The sequence below is a fragment of the Vicugna pacos genome, chromosome 5 (genome assembly GCF_048564905.1).
Source record: "Vicugna pacos chromosome 5, VicPac4, whole genome shotgun sequence".
Taxonomy (NCBI): domain Eukaryota; kingdom Metazoa; phylum Chordata; class Mammalia; order Artiodactyla; family Camelidae; genus Vicugna; species Vicugna pacos.
Window position 1 is genome coordinate 70,775,031 of NC_132991.1, and position 6,000 is coordinate 70,781,030.

Here is a 6,000-nt window from a genome sequence, read left to right on the forward strand (position 1 = left end):
TCTTGAAGAGGGTACTGCCAAAACTCTTCTGGACATCTTTTAAGACAACCACACCCAGGCCCCACTTCAGATTATTAGAATCCAGAGATCACTGAACTTAAGTATAGGGGAATAAAATAAGAGATTAAGTGTTTTTGACTAAGATAGTATTTATAAAACAGATGTAAGATGAGTCTGAATGGTGGGAAAAAAAGAAATCAGACAGCTAGGGACTTTGAGAGTCAAGGAATAACAAGGTGGTGAATACCCTAGTTTTTCTTTTTGCCCTATATATTGTGGAATTGATGCTAAAGAATTCAGATACAGACAACAAAAGTCTCAAGAAAAGCCTTCTCTCTGTCTAGATGAAGCACCAGGAAAGGGGAAGGCTTGCAAGATAGAAAACTTTTAGAAGATAAATGCTGTACCCCAGCCAAATATCACAGGAAAACTGTAGCTACATCCAACAAGCAAAAGCTGAGTGAGGAGCCTCAACTTCCTATAGCAAGGTCCCCCAGCACCCTGACAGGCTAGTGTCAGAGAAGGCCAAGGAGAGAGCCTGGACTTTTATCTCCATCACCAGTAACAAGCATTCTCCTCCCCTCTACCCTGCCCAGTGTCAGTGGATACTATATGGAGAGTCAGGACTTTCACCAACAGTGTCATTATTGACCATGTAGGGAGCCAGAATATCTCCATCCACCAGTAAGAAGCAGCTCTTCCCTCAAATCCAGTATCAAAACAGGCCAAGTAGGGAATCTGGACTTCTACTGCAACCTGGCAGTAACAAAGTAGTAACCCTTCTCCCCTACTAGTGTGGTATCAGAGAAAGCAAGTTAAAACTAAAGGTTTAAATAAGATACAGAATCATATAACATGAAAAATTCCAGGCTTCATTTGAAAACCACTTGTTATAACAAGAATAAGGTAACTCTCAAACTGATTGAAAAAAGACAACCAATATATACCAAACATGAGAAGTCAGAGAGATTAGAATAATCTGACAAAGATTTTTAAAGCAGCAGTAATAAACATGCTTCAACAAAAAATTACAGACACATTTGAAACAAACAAATCCTCAAGAAAGAAATTGAAAGTCTCAATAATGAAATAGAAGATATAAACAAAAACCTAAATAAAAAAACATAATGGTTGGGCTCAAAAAGTAGAATGTAAGGAATAGAGGAAAGAATAATTGAACCTAAAGATAGAGTAATAGAAATTAGCCAATCTGAGCAACAGAAAGAAAAGGCTGGGAACAAACAAGTAGAATGTTAGGGGCTCGTAAGACCATCACAAAACATCTAACATTATGTCATTAGCGTTTGGGATAAGAGGAGAAAGAGAGTAAGATTGAAGAAGTATGAAAGAAATAATGGCTGAAAAGTACCCAAATTTAGCAAGGGACATATCCTACAGATTTAAGATTCTGAGTGAACCCCTAGCAGGATTAAATCTAAAGAAATCTATGCCGATACCCAGCATAGCTAAACTAAAGGCAAAGAAAAAAAATCTTGAAAACATCCAGAGAAAACTGATACTACCTACAAGGGGAAAACAACTCAAATGACAGCAAAGTTCTCATCAGAAACCATGGAAGTAAGGAGGAAGTAACATAATGTTTTTTTCAGTGCTGCCAAAAAAGGAACTGTCAACCCAGAATCCTACACCTAGAGAAAATAGCCTTCAAAAATAAGGGGAAATGAAGAAATTTTCAGATGAAAGAAAACTAAAGATATTTATAACCAGCAGACTTATCCTAAAAGAACAGCTAAAAGAAATTCTCTAAACAGAAAGGAAACAATAAAAGAAATACCAGGAAGGAAGAAAGAACATGGTAAGCAAAACTGTGGGTAAATATGACAGGCCTTCCCTTTCCTCATGAGTTTTCTAAATTATATTTAACAATTGAAGCAAAAAATTGTAACACTGTCTAATGCTGTAAGTTTTCCTTTACATACATGTATAAATGTATAGAGGAAATATTTAAGACAATTATAAGCAGGGAAGGGCAAAGGGAGGTATGGTTTCTATGCTTCACTGAAACTGATCAAATGATGACACCTTTAAACTCTGATTAAGTGATGGATATATATTGTAATACCTAGATCCAACCACTTAAAAAGCTATACAAACAGGCACACTTAAAAGCACTATAGATAAATCAAAATGGAATTCTCAAAATGCTCAAGTAACCCAAGAGAAGGCAAGGAGACAGCTTGGGGAGTGCTGTGCTGAGGAACAGAACAAACAAAACAAAATTTAAAATGGCAGACTAAAGCCTTAAAATACTAGCAATTATATTAATGTAAACTCATTTCAAAGATACTGATGTAGACAAATAAAAAGTAAAAGGAAGAAAAAGATATATCATGGAAACATTAAATAGAATAAAGCAGTGAAGACAATAATAATATCAGATAAAAATAGACGTCAGAGCCAAGAAAATTACTATCATTCTGCAAGATGTTACCTTTAGGGCTACCTGAGCAAATAGTACATGGGACCTCTCTGTATTATTTCTACAACTGCACATGAATGTACAATTATTTGGATGTAAGTTCAATTTTTAAAAATTTCATTGGGCTCATTTTTCATCTTCTGACTGCAGGCAACAGTTTTGCCAGTTGTTTGCTAACACATAACATCGGTCACCATTTTTCAAGGCTTCAATATAATTCCCAGTTGACTTAGTATCTCAGTATTCCCCACACTGCCACCAACTTCAGATATCAATCTAGGCCTTTTTTTTTTTTTTTTTTTTTTTTGCAGGGGAGAGGGGAATGTCATTATTCCTGATATGTGAAGTAACTTGCCTACTTACCAGAGAATAAAAACAAAAGAAAACAAAAAGAATCAAATCCCTAGTTTTAGTCTCTGAGGCCCTTTGTTTCTGGGAATTACCTCAGTAGCCCCGCACCCCCCCTTTTAAAGCACACTTTGTCTTTTCTTATTAAAGTGCATGAATTGTATATATGCTTTTTAGTGAATTTTTAAATTTATAGTCTATTTTTAGAGTAGTTTTAGGTTTACAGAAAAATTGAGTGGAAAGTGCAGAGAATTATCATATTCCCTCTGTCCCTCTACCCTTGTTTCCTTATTATGAATGCCTTCCATTAGTGTGGTACATTTGTTACAATTGATGAGCCAATATTGTTACAGTATTAATAACTTAAGTATATAGTTCATATTAGGGTTCAATTTTTATGTTTTACATTTTCTGAATTTTGTCAAATACATAATGCCATATATCCACCATTATTATCATACTGAATAGTTTCACTCCCCTAAATATCTCCTTGCTTCACCTATTTTATTCTTCCCTTCCTTCCTCCCCCTGAACCCTTAAAAATCTCTGATCTTTGTACTGTCTCCACAATTTTGCCCTTTCAAGACTGTCATACAGTTGAAATCAACTGGTACATAGACTTTTCAGACTGACTTCTTCCACTTAGCAATACACATTTAAATTTCCTCCATATCTTTTTGTGGCATAAGAGCTCATTTATTTTTGTTGCTGAATAATTCATTGTATTGATATATGACAATTTGTTTATCCATTCACCCACTGGAGGACATTTTGGTTGCTTCCAAGTTTTGGCAATTATGAATAAAGGTACTATAAACACTCATGTGTAGGTTTTTATACAGACATAAGTTTTCAGGTCATTTAGGTAAATACCAAAGAGTGTGATTGATGGATCATATGGTAAGAGTATGTTTAGTTTTGTAATAAACTGCCAGCTGTCTTCCAAAGTATTTTGCATTCCCACTACCAGTGAATGAGAGTTCCTATTGCTCCACATTCTCATCAACATTTGATATTGTCAGTGTTTTGGCTTTTAGCCATTCTAACAGATGTCCAGTGGTATCTCACCGATTCATTTTGTAATTCTCTGATGACATGTGATGTTGAGTGTCTTTCCATATGCTTATTTGCCATCTGTATATCTTTTTTGGTGAGGTGTCTACTTAGATATTTGGCCCACTTTAAAGTTGGGTTGCTTTTTTTTTCTTCTTATTGCTGAGTTTTACTAGTTTTATATACATTTTGGATACCAGTCCTTTGCCAGATATGTATTTTGCAAAGATTTTCTCCCAGCCTGTGGATTGCCTCTCATTCTCTTAACAGTGTCTTTCACAAAGCAGATATTTTTAATTTTAATGAAGTCCAACTTACAATTTTTTTCTTTCATGGATTGTGCTTTGAGTATTATATCTAAAAAGTGATTGTCAAACCCAAGGTCACCTAGACTTTCTCGTATGTTATCTTCAAGGAATCTTATTGTTTTGCATTATGCATTTATGACTATGATACATTTTGAGTTAATTTTTGTGTAGGGTGTAAGATCTGTGTCTAAATTTATTTTTTTGCATATGGATGTACAGTTGTTCCAGCACCACTTATTGAAAACACTATTTTGCTCCATTGTATTGCTTTTGATCCTCTGTCAAAGATTACTTGGTTTTATTTATTTGGTTCTGTTTCTGGGCTCTGTATTCTGTTCCATTGACCTTGTTAATAGCCTTTTAATAATTTCCCATATTTGCTTATGCTGATTTGAGTTGAATTTTTATCAGTTGCTGCTGAACTATCACTGATTAATTCAAGCACTTGGTACATGCCAAGCACTGTGCTAATCTCTTTACATAAATTTAATCACAACAGTCTTTTGAAATAAATGAGGAAACCTGGGGTTTGCAAGTTTAAGTAACATATGCAAGATCATACCACTTATAAGTGACCCAAGTCTGTCTGCCGGTCTATACTGTATTACCTGTCAAAGACGACGTCTTTACTCCTTTCCCAGACTATTACAGTTACTCTAATAGTCTCTCTTCTGCTAATTACTGCCTTTAATTATACTTTAGTTCCCTTCTGAATTAAATACTGAATCCTTAGCCAGCATTTAAAGCCTAACCTACTTCTCCAGCTTTTTTCTCAGGTTTCATATGTGCTCAGTGGGACTACTCTATGACTACTCTAGTCCTATACTTGCTGCATCTCCAGGTATTAAAATTCTTTTTGTCAAAGTTTATCTCAGATGCCATCCTCTCCCTTGACCCTTCTCAGTTTTGTACCCCTACTATACCTTAAATCTGGAACTGAGAAGTTTCTCCTTAAAATAGCCAAAGCATTTCATTTAGACCTCATTTGTGTCACATCTTGTGCCTTGTGTTTTAGCTATGTGAATTTGACTACTGGACTGTCACCTCCTTGACAGCTTGCATAACATGCAGGACCTGACGTTCACTGAAGACATTTTATTGAGTATATGATATCTATACCACAAATTGCAGTAGATGCTGGGGTGGCAAAGGTAAAAGACATAGCTACTGTCTTAAGAAAAAATTATAGAATAGTAGGAGAAGCCAGACTAGAATGCAGTTATTTTTCTGCAGTTTAAGTTCTCATATGAATGTACCTCTGGTACTGTGGGCTAGAGTACAGTGTGTGGAGTACGTAATGCAGTTGGAATTTGGCAAGGAGAGAAGACTTATCAGAGGACAGCAAATAGGAGTCAAGCTCCTGAATTAACAACACATGCAATAGCAGGAAGGCCCAAGAGAGCACAACAATTTCAGAGTTCAGGTTAGCTCTACCATAGTGTCTGAGTTAAAGAGTGGCAAATGATGAAGTCAAAGAAGCAGGGAAGGGTCATATCTTAAAGAAATTTCTGAGTCTTGCAAAGGGGTTTGCATTGTTCTTCTCAAGGTCATGAAAGTCATTGTAAGGTTTTAAATAAGGGAATTTCATGATCTCACTCATGCTTAGATGGATCACACTGACAGTTATATAGATAATAGACTGGAATTGGCGATGACAGGAAGGAAGTCCAGCTAACAGACTGTCACAGTAGCCTAGATTGTGTAGCATTTGGATCTGAATAGGCCAAGAAGAAGAGAGGACTTATTTGAGAAGTATTTAGAAGACTTTATAAGACTTGGCGATGGGGTAAAGTGATTCTTTAAGATCTCAAGTTCTCTGCACTTGGGGATTTATCTAAACAGTCACTCCAA